Source organism: Trachypithecus francoisi, unplaced genomic scaffold (assembly GCF_009764315.1).
Source record: "Trachypithecus francoisi isolate TF-2019V2 unplaced genomic scaffold, Tfra_2.0 Lachesis_group4, whole genome shotgun sequence".
Lineage (NCBI taxonomy): Eukaryota > Metazoa > Chordata > Mammalia > Primates > Cercopithecidae > Trachypithecus > Trachypithecus francoisi.
In genome coordinates this window covers 51,109,642-51,124,925 of record NW_022681469.1, presented here as the reverse complement: position 1 = coordinate 51,124,925, position 15,284 = coordinate 51,109,642, and the positions used below count along the sequence as shown (strand labels likewise).

The 15,284-nt window shown below is 43.7% G+C and overlaps 1 protein-coding gene across 27 annotated transcripts in view; it reads right to left on the bottom strand.

Annotated features, from left to right (window-relative positions):
* Positions 1 to 14,024, bottom strand: part of NRCAM (neuronal cell adhesion molecule) — a 335,017-nt gene extending 320,993 nt beyond the window's left edge. For 25 of the 27 annotated variants that reach the window (XM_033192793.1, XM_033192817.1, XM_033192788.1 and 22 more), the window contains exon 1: positions 13,818 to 14,024. The gene's annotated coding sequence lies outside the window, so the exon portion shown is untranslated. The remainder of the gene's footprint in view (positions 1 to 13,817) is intronic. The other 2 variants (XM_033192804.1, XM_033192807.1) reach the window with 1 other exon arrangement.
* Positions 14,025 to 15,284: the final 1,260 nt, after the last annotated feature.

Below are 15,284 nucleotides of genomic sequence, written 5' to 3'. Positions count from 1 at the left end.
CGCTGGCAGGAATGAAGAACAGCCATCCACACCAAGTGGGCAGACATCATAAAGGAGCAGCCGAAATGGTTTTAGAGTTCACAGTCTATTCAAATTAATATTCAAGTTGAAGCAAAGCTCTTGACAATTCTGTTTCTCCAAATAGACAGTGGTGCTGCCTGATTATAGCTAGCTGGAAAATCCTCCACAATGCCATTTTTACCCTGCCCCACTGAAACAGCATTCAGGCTGATGCTGTCCAAGAGCTAGCTCATTTAAGGCTTTGCTTTCCTCAGCATGAGTAAATATCAGCAACTGTAACATTTTTCATGTTGAAAGAAACCTTATGACTACCAAGGCACAGCACGGGCACCTGTAGAGACTTAAACAAAATATGTACCTTTAAGTTACCAGGTGATGAAAATTTACACTTGATGGAGGCAGCAAAGTTGCAGTTGATTATAATCAAAAAAGGTAATCAACTAATTAAACTACCAACTTCAAACATTTGTCCAGGTAATAAAATTAATACCCTCTTCACCACTCCCAGCATCTCTGTGCCTTAATTCTGTGCCTCAATAACTTTCTAAATAGCCAATTACTATATATGTATTCCTTTGGTACACAAAGTATACAGAGATAGATAGATAGATAGATAGATAGATAGATACATGTAGGTATAGATTCAGATATAGATATAGATGATGAGATAGAGATAGAGATACAGTTGGCCTTCTGTATGCCTGGGTTCTGCATCTGCAGATTCAACCAATCACTGATGGAAAATATCCTTAAATAAATAAATAAAACAATGCAACAATTTAAAATAATATAAATTTAAAAACAATATATTGTAAGAACTATTTACATAGCATTTACATTGTAATCTAGAGATGATTTTAAATATATAGAAGGATGTACATAGGTTATATACAAATACTAAACCATTTTATATCAGAGACTTGAATAGCCTCGGATTTTGATATCCTGGGGGTTAGGGGGTGGTCTGAGAACCAATCTTCCTTGAATACTGAGGGAGGACTCTGTAGACATAGATATATGACACAGAGGTATGGGAAAGCTGTATTCTCTCTCTCCCTGTCTCTCTCTCTCTTTTTTTTTTTTTTTGGTAAGAATAGGTTTAGAAACAGATGAACTATTATTGTATTCTGTATTAGTTTGCTGGGGCTGCTGTAACAAAGTACCAACAAATGGAAGGCTTGTACAGTAGACGTTTATTATTTCATAGTTCTGGAGACAGGAAGTCAAAGATCCAAGTGTCGGCAGGGTTGGTCCCTTCCAAGGGCTGTGAGAGAGAACCTGTTCCATCCATCTCTTCTGGCTTCTGGTGGTTTGCTGGCAACCTTTGGCCTTTTTTGGCTTGTAGATCTCTGCCTTCATTTCCACAGGCCTTCTTCAACTCTTCCTACCTCCAAATTGCCTCTTTTTATAAGGACACTAATCATATTGGATTGTGGCCTAAACTAATTATCTCACTTTAACTGTAAAGACCCTATCTACAAATAAGGTCACATTCTCAGGCACTGGGGGTTGGGACTTCAACATATGAATTTTAAGGGACATAATTCAACACATAACACATTCCCATTTCTAAAACTCTGTGTCGACAGAGTCCAGGTCAATAATGATTACAATGTTTAATTTCCATCTCTTCACTGAGGTGCAGAGGAATGGAATTCATGCAAAATACCTCAACTGTATATACAAACCTGCTCACAAGCCACACTGCATGTATCTCCCATTATTTCAAACTTCTAAGTACATGCAGTTTGTAAACTAGATGAATTTAATATATTAAAATGGTTTCATCCTTTATCGGTTTATGGGGTTGCTAGTTAGTCATGCCTGACACACAACAAAATTATTGACTGTCCTTTCAAAAAATATGAATGGATTATGGCTTGAAATAAGATACAATTAGATTTATGGACATTGACTGCAACTGAAAAATAAAAAGTTCCTTCTCAGAAGGAACACTGCTGACACCTTTGCTGACTGTTATTTTATCATATTGACGCGACATGACTTTAACATACATATTATCATTTTTTTGGAGAGTAAGATTATAATTCGTGTTTTGAGAACAGTCCTATCCTACAGCATCAACAGGGGTATCAATCTCCCAGGCTGCAGCGTAAGACCACGTCATTTTTTCAAAATCAAGTAGCCACATATATTGTTAAGAATATATGATACATACATATGCCTGAAGCAAGTTTTTGGTGCAAAAACTGTCAAGTGCATTCTACGTAATAACACAGATTTATGTCATCTTTCTCTCTTAGCACTTTCATTTTATCATCATTTGTTACAGTCACATAACCCTTGTGAGGTAGGGTTGGGTGGTGACAAAGATTTCGTGTTTTTTCTCTATTTTCTAAAGAAAGAAAAGAAGTACTTAAGTAACTTTTCCAAAGCCATGCAGTGTGCTGAGGTTTCTTAATCTATGTGGAGTAGCCTAGTACTTCTCAAATTTTAATTAATCAAAGATGTTACATAACTTTTTATTCTAGGTGTCTCTAATATGGCACCACTGCCCTGAATCCAACCCCTATAACCCACTAACTAATTAGGAAAGGCCATGCTGTAATTCAACTCGCATCTTAGGGGAGAAAGTTCCATTTTTAAAGCTACAGCATGAGAGCTTCTGATCTGTTCCACATACCAGTCTATTTGCTTTTCATTTCAGTTCTGTATGCCTCACTTCTGATTTCTTCAAATTCAGAGGGTAGAAAGCAATCTCAGAAAGTGCTTAACTCAGTCAGTGTGCAGCCACCCAGAGACCTCCGGAGGAAAATGACAAGTACCAGCTTCAGACAGTGAAGGAAAAGGAAGGCCGCGTGCAAATCTGGAATCATCTGCCATTAGCAAAGGTAGAAAATTATAGAGGAACTCTTTTGGGTCACAAGGACGTCATTTAGACCTCCACAGCAGCAATTTTTAAAATAGTACCCTTCTGGATTGAATGATTTCACCTGCTTGCTCAAGTGCCTAATTTAGAACCCGCAAGCAAATTACAATCTACAGAGTCCAGGCATGAAATTATAAATGTTTGGTTTCTCATGGTCTAGACTTTATCTATGTCTTCAAACCAGGGCAAAGAACAAAACCCCCCAATTTTCTCCAACAAAGATCCACCTGACATTCTGACATTTTGCAATATTCATGTATTCAGTCATTCACTTTTGCACTCACTCATTTATCAAATTTGGGGGCTGTCAGATACATACTACCATGCATAATGTGAAGAGCAGCTCAGGCTCCTCGCAGAACAGAGCAAGGATTGTTTCCGAAGTTAGAAGACATGGGAAAAGCTAAGATAAGCAAGGGCCCCAAATGCCTGGATGACTGTTTAGTTATCTGCTTTCCTTTATCATGCAGACTTGGCCCCTCAATGTTATTTAGAGCAAATATCAAATATTTTTATACAAACATATATTCTCTCTGCATTTACAACCTATGTTTTTTTTTTTTTTTTTTTTTTGAGATGGAGTCTCGTTCTGTTGCCCAGGCTGTAGTGCAAGTGCACGATCGCAGCTCACTGCAACCTTCGCCTCCTGGGTTCAGGTGATTCTCCTGCCTCAGCCTCCTGAGTAGCTGGGGCTACAGGCGCCCACCACCACACTCACTTCATTTTTGTATTCTTTTAGTAGAGACGGGGTTTCACCATGTTGGCCAGGCTGGTCTCAAACTCCTGACCTCAAGTGATCCGCCCGCCTAGGCCTCCCAAAGTGCTGGGATTACAGGCGTGAGCCCTCACACCCAGACCCACCTGTCTACCTCTTTACTAATTTTTATTTAGCCTTATTTGCTTAGATTTCACTTGGTATCTATTTGCTCTTTCAAGAGACTATCTACTTAGATATTTCTGAAAATTTTTTCATGAATTGAACTTTGACACATTACAGGAGCTCACTCATCATATAATCCTTACACAAAGTAAAGAATCCTGTTTGATGTGAACAGTTACCCTATATGGGTTTGATAAGTTCACACTTTTTCTTTTTTCTTTTTTTCTTTCTTTCTTTTTTTTTTTGAGATAGCTTCTCGCTCGCTCTATTGCCCAGGCCGGTGGCACAATCTTGGCTCCCTGCAACCTCTGCCACCTGGGTTCCAGTGATTCTCCTGCCTCAGCCTCCCGAGTAGCTGGGATTACAGGGGCACACCACCATGCCCGGCTAATTTTTGTTTTTGTATTTTTAGCAGGGAGAGGTTTTACCATGCTGGCCAGGCTAGTCTCAAACTCCTGATCTCATGATCCACCCACCTTGGCCTCCCAAAGTGCTGGGATTACAGGCGTGAGCCATTGTGCCTGGCCAAAGTTCACATTTTCATATGCTAACTTTCTCAAGCTGGGGCCACCTGTACATAAAGGAACAAAACAGCTGGAAAATAGAGTGGACTTGGCTAGGAATTTAAGCTGAAATAATTTTAGCTTTCAATTCTTACTAAATTCTTCTCAATACATTTCTTTTAAACGTAAATGTCTTATCATATTTCATTTTTGTAAGGTGACTTATGAGTTATTTCTATTTTATGATGTCAAGTTACTTCAATGACCCAAAGTACTACAGTAAAATATCTCTAAAATATTTTGTATTGAGTGATAATATGAAGTGGAGACTATTCTCCATTAGCCAGGCAATAGCCATAAAAACTTTTATTCTTTTCCCTTTCTCTTTCTTTCAAATTTTACGCTATTACCTTTACAGCATTTTGTTCTTCACTTTCTCTTCACTGAAAATTTCTCTGGCTCCATCTGCCGTAGGACACTTCTTGGGGATGTCATAATTCTTCCTATTCATCTGAGCCTCCTCTCCATCTGAATCCTTCACATTCCTTCACCTCCACTCTTCATTCTCAGTTCCAGCAAACAAGTCTGATCATGAACTCACTCCCTCTCTGCTGTTTAATAAACCTACCCCCACCCCCGCTCATGGTTTTAGGACAGCAATGGACCCTTGACATCTATTTACCTTCCATTATAATTTCACATCACAGTAACCGTTACTAGAAACATATACATAACCATGGAGTTTTTAAACCCCAGCACATCTATTAAAATGCAATTTACCTTAAAATTCATGAAACACACAAGGTATATGATTCATGTAAAACACAACATGCTGTGTAAGTTAATATAATCATTCTGAAGTAAATTAGGTGTTGTTTACGTTACAGTATTTATTATGTCTGAATTTCCATGTTACTAACTGTTCAAATATTGCCATGTCAATGTTCTTTCCCTAAAAGTAGAAATACTCATTTGAATGTACTAAATATACATTTACAAAAATGGCTTTTAGCCATCATGCTACTAATATCAGAAGAAAAGACTATGTCGAGTCATTTAAGTAGTCAAAAATGCCAAAGCAAAATTTGGTTAATGTTTCAACTCTGAATTTTTCAGTTTTCAAATATTATAATTTTTCCATTTCCAATTGTAGTTTTACAGAATACCAGGAAGAATTTCAAATTACCCAAAATTGCTTTTTATTTCACTTATTCTAATACATTATAGTACCCTCTACCTCCTAGTAGCTGCTTTTATTATTCTAGTGATGCACATACTAGAAAACATTTCCTACTGAAATGTTTTGAATCAGATGCTGCCTCACAAAATGAATGGAAAACCATGTGCCATAGGAAAAACTTCAAGAGCAAATATAAGAGTGATGGACTCCCACTGGGAGCAGAAAGCCAAAATCACACTTCATAAATATACTTATCTGGGAAAAAAACACTGGTTACACAATATTTAGGACAGATGTATCTTGTCACACATCAAAACAATCTGTGGACAACACCAAAACACTGCGATGCAATTTTACAAGGGAAGCTGGTTGGGCATTTCTGTATTTATTCAACTAGATAATAGAGGGGAAAGCTGCAGAACAGTCAGAAGAATATTTGCAATGCAATTAGATGGGACAAGTGCATCTGAGTGAGCGCCAGACACAGGGGCCTCCCTTTAATTCACACAGCCCAATGTCTTAACGCAGCGTACAGCAGCAAACTGCACTTCCTACAGTCTTAAAACTTTTGTCAGTTAACTAGATGTTTACCAAGTGCCTCACTTGGGCACTCAACATTTCGGGTGTGCCATCCAGCTCTATGTGGGTTGTTCCAACACCATCTGTCACTTAAGCTTCCACAGATTCAAAAATTTCAATTCGAACTAATCTACTCGGCACTCAAACTGAAGCTATAATTCAAATTTCGACATGAAGCTTGAATTCCTTTTCAGTGTTCTTCAACTTTGACCCAGCTCCCCCCTCCCTTCACTGAAAAGGGCCAAGACAACAGCCCAGCAAGTGGGGCAGGCAAAACAGGCCTCCTTTGTTCACTTTTGTCCTTGTAGCTCTCTATTGAGGTAAGGGACTGAAAAGGCGCACCAGGTTTTGGAAGGCAGCAGCGGACTCACTCGCAAGCCATCCTTCCTCAGAGAACCAAAAAACTCCTGGAGGAAACTCTTTGGACAGGCCATTCTTACCTTGAGGCATAATTAATGGAAGATTAGTACTTCCCCTTTCTCTTGAGAGAGAATCTGTCAGTGGTGTTGAATATGAGTCTGTAAATGTTCATCAAAAATGCATGCCATAAATCACGCCATTCAAATGCCAAGGACATCGAAAAGTGGCACAAAATTAGTTTTAAAGTTGAAATTTGGAGAAAAGATCACTACATGCTGAATACTCATACTGAATTTTTTGAATGCTCTCAGCCCACTTGAGAAAGATAAATCAAATTCATTGCATATTACCCAGTGGAAGACCTCCTACAGTTTTCCCTCAGATTGCCCTAGGAATAGATTTTTTTTTTTTTTCTGGTTACAGTGGGTTTTGAACCAACACACTATGCACATAATAAAATTTAAACATATATATATATTCAACATATATATATTCAATGTATATATGTTCAAAATATAGTTTCCAGCCCTTCCTACCATTATTTAATGAGAAGAATTTCAAAAGGATCACTTTTGCCTGACAGTACCTGTCATTTTCATTCTCATGTGAATTAAACAATGTTTTAGTCCAGAGCAATATGGAAGACATTCAGGAAGCACATAATACAAGTAAGACTCGTCATTCCTGTGTTCAAACTGAATATGCCATTAGGACAGTATGTGCAGGACAGGACAGGACATCAGTGGTTGTAAATTTGTTCCCTTTACCACTGGCTTTTTTTGTTTGTTTATCTTCACTAGCTTCTTAGTCACTTCAGGGAAACCCTCCATCAGACTGTTAAAAATTACCTTTTTCTAATTTGAAATTCCAGTCTTGTAGGCCAGTAAAATAGGTCAATTAAGTTGACACCACATCTTTTTTATTAGCTCAGCTAAGCAATTATAATTGGGTGGTGAAGATTTATGCTGTCATCTTTGAAGATTCAATGGTAGAGAGAAATGTCCAACGTGGAACTATAATTTACAACGCCAGTACATCCCTAAACATTCAGCATAAGAATATTTCTTTCTATTTTCAGATATGGGGCAAATTTGCTCTTGTTCTGGATTAAAATAATAATGCTATTTTTCGGCAGTAAAAAAAAAAAAAAAAGCATGTCTGTTTAACTTACCCTCATAGCAAAATCACTTAGCACAAGTGCATTACAGATAAAGGTACTCTAATTCAACATTTTAGAAAAATGACATGAATGGGCCAGGCGCCGTGGCTCAAGCCTGTAATCCCAGCACTTTGGGAGGCCGAGACGGGCGGATCACTAGGTCAGGAGATTGAGACCATCCTGGCTAACACGGTGAAATCCCTTCTCTACTAAAAAAAAAAAATACAAAAACTAGCCAGGCGAGGTGGCGGGCGCCTGTAGTCCCAGCTACTGGGGAGGCTGAGGCAGGAGAATGGCATAAACCTGGGAGGCAGAGCTTGCAGTGAGCTGAGATCCGGCCACTGCACTCCAGCCTGGGCGACAGAGCCAGACTCCGTCTCAAATAAAAAAAAAAAACAAAAAGAAAAATGACATGAATGTATGCCACTAATGGTAGCTTATCCTGGACTTGGACTACAACACATATGCTCCACAACATCAATTTCTTGCTCTGCACAAAGTATGTAATCAATTAATACTTTTGAAAAACATACACCTCCATATTAATAAATGTTAATCCAATAAATTAGAAATGCTGTGAATGACCTGTTCAGAATATATAGATATTAATTTACAGCTTTAAAAGGTAACAGTGGCTGGGCGTGGTGGCTCACGCCTGTAATCTCAGCACTTTGGGAGGCCGAGGCGGATGGATCACCTGAGGTCAGGAGTTCAAGACCAGCCTGGCCAACCTGGTGAAGCCCTGTCTCTACTAAAAATACAAAAATTAACTGGGCACAGTGGTGGGCACCTGTAATCTCAGCTAATCAGGAGGCTGAGGCAGGAGAATCACTTGAACCCAGGAGGCAGAGGTTGCAGTGAGCCAAGACTGCACCATTGCACTCCAGTCCAAGTGACAGGGCGAGACTCCATCTTCAAAAAAAAAAAAAGTAACAGTGACTGCACTTCATATCTATTAGGATGGCTATTATCAAGAAAACAGAAAATAACAAGTGTTGGAGAAAATGTGGACAAATTGGAACCCTTGTGCATTGTTGGCAGAAATGTAAAACAGTACAGTTACTACGGAAAAGAGTATGACAATGTCTCAAAAAAAACATAGACCTACCATATGATCTAGCAGTCTCATTTCTGGGTATATACCCCAAAGAATTGAAAGCAGTGACTCAGATATTTGTACATCCATGTTCATAGCAGGATCATTTGCAATTAACCAAAAGGTAAAAGTAACCCACGTATATATGACATATGAATGGATAAACAAAATGTGGCTTATACATACAATGAAATGTTATTCAGCATTACAAAGGAAGGAAATTCCGACACATGGATCAACCTTGAAGGCACTATGGTAAGCAAAATAAACCAGTTACAGAAAGACAAATAAATATTGTCCACTCATACAATATTAGGGTCGTCAAATTCATAGACTGGAAGTAGGATGTTGGTTGCCAGGGGCTGGGGGCTGAGGGGTTATGAACTATTGTTTAATGTGTACAGAGTTACAATTTGGGAAGGCAAAAAATGTTCTGGAGAGGTATAGTGGTGATGGTTGCACACAATGTGAATGTACTTAATGCCACTGAAGTATACACTTGGAAATAGCTTAATGGCATATCCTATGTCATATATATTTTACCACAATAAAAAACTAACTGAGCAAAAATGTATTTTAAATAAACATATTGCATTTGCTGCCCCATTTAAGGGCAATCTGATAATGAAGGATTTACAGTTGCTGAAGCTGAAGGCAGAGCCATTCTCCTATTTCCTTCCTCTCGTAGCTTTCAATTTTAAGAGAAAAAATAAAAATTCATTTCGGTACATCTTCCTATTCTTAGAAACTTCAGTCAAACTCACAGAAGCAGAGAGCTGAATGGTGATTGCTAGGGGGTACGGGAATTGGGGAGATGTTCTCACCACACATACACAAATTAACTGTGTGAGGTGATAAATGTGTTTATTATTTTGATTGTGGTAATCATTTCACAATGTATACATATATCAAAATATCATGTTGTACATAGAAAATGTATACAACCCTTACCTGTCAATTATGTCTCATTAATGCTGCTGGGTGCAGGGGAAGAAACTTCAGCCTTTGATCCCAATAGAGGCTGTTTTAAACAGAAGGAGCTTTTCATCTGCCCATGCAGTAAAATGTTTAAATAAAATAAGTCACTGGATTTTTGCCCTTAGCATCCAGTTTTCTCCTCTGTCCTCACCTGCCAGAAAGGTTCCCGGAAGGGTTCCTTCAGTCAGGGAAGCATAAAATTTTAAGGGAAAAGAATATCTAAATGTATTTAATACTCTTCAAATCACTTCCTCTTAACCAATCATCGCAACAGTTGAAGACTGACCTAAAGCAGTCTTTTGATTCAAACGCACAAAACTTCCTAGAGAATATGTTAGAAGCTCTACATTCCAGTTAAATTTGCTATGGGTTACTGAGCTTCTCAGATGGTACCGAGCTTCCCTTTGAAAATGAGGATGAGATTCCAATAGTTGCTGATCTATGGTAAGAATATAAGGAAAAAGCCTCAGTGCCTCAGTGGTTACCCTTTGGGGTGAGTAATAACTGGGAGGGGCCACAAGAGGGCTTTCTCATACGTGCATTACCCTGTTTCTTGATCTGAGTGCTTGTTAAGTCAATGTGTTACAGTTTGTGCAAGTTCAACGGCTGTGCATTTGTGATATCTGAAAAAAATCTGTGTGTGGCTAAGTATGTAGCTAGATAAAATTAGAATTAATCTTCCCAAGAACATATTCTGTTTGGCTCACCACTGTATCCCCACTGCCTGAAACAGTAAGCCATGCTCTCAGTAAATATTTATTAAGGAATGAAAGGAATGAGTGAATGAATGAATGAAATCTTTTTACCAGAAAAACTTCCTGTGGAGTTCCATTGAATAACTCCTTTGTACATACACAATATAACATCTGTAGAGTCTATTTATACTCAATCTGTTACCCAGGGAAAATTATACCTGCATGAAAGCATTATTTGAAATGATTCTTGAAATTTTCTACAGCCCAGGTGTATACATTATCAGGACCCCCTCACACTTCTGAAGCACTTACACCTAGCAATTATTGCCATCATTGTTGTATTGGCCTCACAGGAAGTATCATTTCCAACCATGCTTTGCTTTCCATTCACTGTTACTGTAGTGTTAACAAAAATGATGTGGTGTAAGGGCAATGGCCTTCAGTCCAAAGACCTCATCACTACCCTGCATTATAAGGCTGAGCCCTACTGCAGTTGTTTTGAAACTCGAAGGATTAGTTAGATACAATGTTGCCTGAGTCCTTTAATAGCTCTAAAATTCCTGGATTATGTAAAATGTTTAGTAACTTTCCTGTAATAAAGTAAAAAGAAGGTTGAAACAAGACTATGAGTCAGTAAGATTATGAATGCAAAATAAATCAATTTTTCCAATTGATCAGTTAATTATAATTATAAAAGCTATTCCAGAAATAGCTGATTCCACTTTGGTTCAAATTCTCCTTCTCTACCAGTTAACATGGAGCATCTTCATAAATGTCCCCACATGTTTCTATATATTTAGGAAATAGAATGATTTCCTAAGATTGGATACTAGGGTCCTATTCAAACTCAACATCCAATTTGAGGAGTAACTCATTTGCAGTCAAAACCGTGTACATAGGATATTCAGGGCTGGGGACCTTTTCCTTAAAGAAAAAAAAAGTTTTATGAAACTTTATGATGTGCCAGGAACATCTATATAATCACAGAGGTCCTGGTTACTAAGAACAGTTCAGTGACTGTAATGGGTTGGATTGTGGATTTACAGCCACATACTCAAAGCTAACAGAAAGAAAAGAATATGTAAAGGAGTTATATGGGAATAAAAGGCTATTCCACAATACGATTCTCTGAATTACAATATTGCCTGCTACTGCGAGCTCTGCAGAGCTCAGAATTAAATGGGCTTGTAATGTATCTCCCTGGTTTTGAATACTCAGCGGTTTAGGTTTCCCCTAAATTGATAAGCCTCCAAAAGGCCACATTCTCAGTCTTGGATTGTAAAGCACAAGGACAAAAACAATCCCACTCCCCTACTTCCTAGCTGTGTGGCCTTGGGAAAGTTACTTGGCTTCTCTAAGCCTTCATTTCCTAATTTTTAAAATGGGGTTGCTGTGATAATTAAATGAGATGATACACGTAACATGTGCAGCGCCCAGCACATCTAAAGCTCTCAAAACCGGTTGGCTATCATTACCATTAAAGCAGAAAGTATCAGTTGCCTAACTCCATTTCAGTACTTCAGCAAGTACTGCCATTATTACAATATTTTAACAGCAGGGCATGGTTAGCATGATGCAGTTCCATATAGCAGCCCAGCCTGCCAGGTTTGTGTTCAGCGGTTACCGTGTTCCTTTCCAGGACCACCCCAGGGGGAGCTCCTGGTGCAGAACCAATGCCTCCTGCCCCATTACACTTGGCTGCATCTCCTCCTGCAAAAGCCTGGGGCGAGGAAGGGCCCGGTCTCTTAGACCTGCACTTCTTTTTTTTTTTTTTTGAGACGGAGTCTCGCTCTGTCGCCCAGGCTGGAGTGCAGTGGCCAGATCTCAGCTCACTGCAAGCTCCGCCTCCCGGGTTTACGCCATTCTCCTGGCTCAGCCTCCCGAGTAGCTGGGACTACAGGCGCCCGCCACCTCGCCCGGCTAGTTTTTTGTATTTTTAGTAGAGACGAGGTTTCACCGTGTTACCCAGGATGGTCTCGATCTCCTGACCTCGTGATCCACCCGTCTCGGCCTCCCAAAGTGCTGGGATTACAGGCTTGAGCCACCGCGCCCGGCTAGACCTGCACTTCTGAGCGTTAACCTTCTGGGACTCGGAAAGCAAAAGAAAGCTTCCTTCTCAGGACAGTTCTGCGCTGGTGGTAGCCAAGGGCTGGAGCCCCTGGTGCGAAGACAAGGGCAGGAGAGAGGCGGGGTGCGAAAGAAACGCCACCGCTCGGCGCCCTCCCTCGGTGCCCTCGGCGCAGGGGCCACCCACTAGCGTACAGGGACGAAGATGTGGCCGCGGGCGGGAGGGGAGGCGATCCGGGGAAGGAAGCGGCCTGTTCGCCAGCCCCGGGGCTCGGGGAGCCCTCTGGCAGCGCTTGCTGCCCTGAGGACACCGCTTTGGGAGAAATGATGACTCCCAGGCTCACCGTACCGCGACACCCCGTCCCCCTCCGCACTCTAGCAGATGCGGGCCGGGAGTGGCTGAGCTGGCCAACCGCCGGGGACCAGGATGCGGCGGCGCCCACCCGCGCGGCGTGGAGGGGGCCGGGGGCCGGGGGCGGCGCTCGGCGCAGATGGCGCTCGCTGCGAGATGGATGCTCCAGGGCGGGTAATCACTCCTGGCTCAACACAGCATCCCGGGCGGAGCGGATGCCAGATCCCACCGCTAAGAGCCTGGGCTGGGAAGATAATCTTCCCAGGCAGCCCCCAGCCCGGCGCGCCAACCCCGACAAGTCCCAGCCCTCGGAGGTAGGGCGGGGCGCGGCGACGCCTGGGACCCGCACCTGTAAGACCGACAAAGCCCCCGCAAGCGCCCCACCCCTCTGTCCTCAGTGTCTCTCCCGTTCTGCCTCGATTCCCCGAGCCCTTTCCAGGCAGCGAGAGTGGAGAAAAGAAGTCGGCCTCGCCCCCTGAACTCGGCGGTCGGCACAGGTGTAGGCACTTCCGAACAAAGCCCACGCCCAGATGTGTTCGCAGGGGCCGGAACAGGCACACGCCCGTGCGCTCCTAGCCCGGCGCCCGCGCTCCTCGCCCCGCCGGCACTGTGGCGTGACGCCCCGCGCCTCAGTGCCCAAAGCCCGGGAAGCCGCCGTGCCTGGCCCGCAGGCTCTCCATGCCCAATTGCCCACGAGCAAGTGCTCTGGGCAGGGCTTCCCGGAAAGCGTGGGGTGCGGGCGCGGAGCAGAAGTTGGCCACAGACCGGAGGGGGTGGTGGGTGCCGGCGCTGCTGGATTTCAGCTGTGCCCTCACCCGAGCGCAGGTCCCTCTGCTCCCTCTTGGCGCCCGCGGCAGTGTCGGGGGCCTGCATGGGAGAAAGGAGTTGGAGATCTGCTTCGCCCCTCCTGCAGCGCTGCCAGCCGGGTGAGCGCTCGGCTGAACCCCGCGCCAGTGTCCCAGTGACAACGCAGCAGCCTCGCGCGTCCTCCTCCGCTCCGGCCGTCACCCCGGAGCAGGACCCAGTGTCACTGCCAGACACGCAGGGAGCTACTTACGTTCTCGCGCCGCGCCCACCGCTCAGCTCTGGCGTGACTGCCCAGGACCCTGGACCGTCGGTGTCCTCCGTTCTCGAAGAAGCTGTCCCCTCTGGCTGCTCCAGCCAGGCGGCCCCTGCGCCGTCCCCCGCGACCGCGCGTCTGAGGCTCGGACTGCGGCGCGCGTCAGCCAGCGACCCCGGCGAAGCGAGGCTGGCCCCGCGCCGGCGCGCGCCCCCGCCGCTCCCGCCCTCTCCGCTCCCCCTCCCGGCGCCGTACTCTTGCCACTCCCGGCTCTCCTTTGCGTCCTCCCGTCCCCCTCCCCCGCACTCCTCCCGGGCGTCCCCCGCCTCTTCCACTCCCGGCCAACCCCCTTTCGCCCTGCTGCTGCGACTGCAGCAAATAGGCTACAGCCCCGGCGCCTCGAGGGACTGGGTGGCCCCTCACCTGAGCGGCCGCGCCACCGCCAACCTCCGTCAGCCTGCGAGCGCTGGTGGGGGTGCGGGGACGGAGGGCGGGAGTGTTCCGGGGCTAGGGTGACTGGGATTTAGCTACAAAAGATGTTCCAGAAAATGGGTAGTTTTTGAATGCCACTCATGGGTTTAGCTTTCTGTGGGAGGTCTGTGGTCATCTAGTTTTTTCTGTTTTAAAAAGCACTTTCTTCGAAATTCATCGGTTGGGGTGGTTGAGATTGGGTAAGTGGTTTTTTGGGATTTTGTTTTGTTTTGTTTTTGCAACCGTTCTTTCCAAACACCCCCCTCCCCCAGAAAAAAGCCTTTAGCATAAGGCGGTTGCTGTCTATCCGCGGTAGAAATTGGGTCTTCTGGTCCCAGGGAATAGGGTTAGTTCGGATTAGCGTCTTTCCAGATGTGAGAGAGTATTATGGACTTTTTTTTTTTTTTTGGCAATGTAAATCGAGAATTAAGATTTTTCCAGCTGTGTAGTATTTGAGTAAACACACTGCTTGCTGCATAGTTCAGGCGCCGGAGCCCACTCTTCACTCTATCCTGGATGGTGTTCAGGATCCTTAGCCTGACCCTTGGGTCCTCTGTAACCTACTCCGGTCTGCACACCAAATTACTTGTCTGCTGGGTATCACCCGACTTGACCACTTACAGCAGGCTCCAGTCCAGCTCTTAGTGGGCTCAGCAGAGCCTTGATTCCTTCAGTTCTCTATTTCAGGAAAACATTTTCTGAGCTCCTCACCACCCCACCCCACCTCGCCATCTCCTCCACCCCCAGCCTCCAGGGTGCTAGGGCAAGATTCAGGAATGAAAAAGGTCTTGACAACCCCAGTGCTCTGTTCTAACCTCAACTGGAACTTGCACCCTCAGCTCACAGCAGCTGCATGCAAGTGAACAGCCTTCTTTCCTTCTCCTACTGCCATCCTCTCCTCCTCCTCAAGCCAGATGTGCTCTGGCCTCACAGAGCTTCCCTCAGTTCCTGAACCAGCATGGTCTCTGGCTGCTGGGTCATTGCACAAGTTGT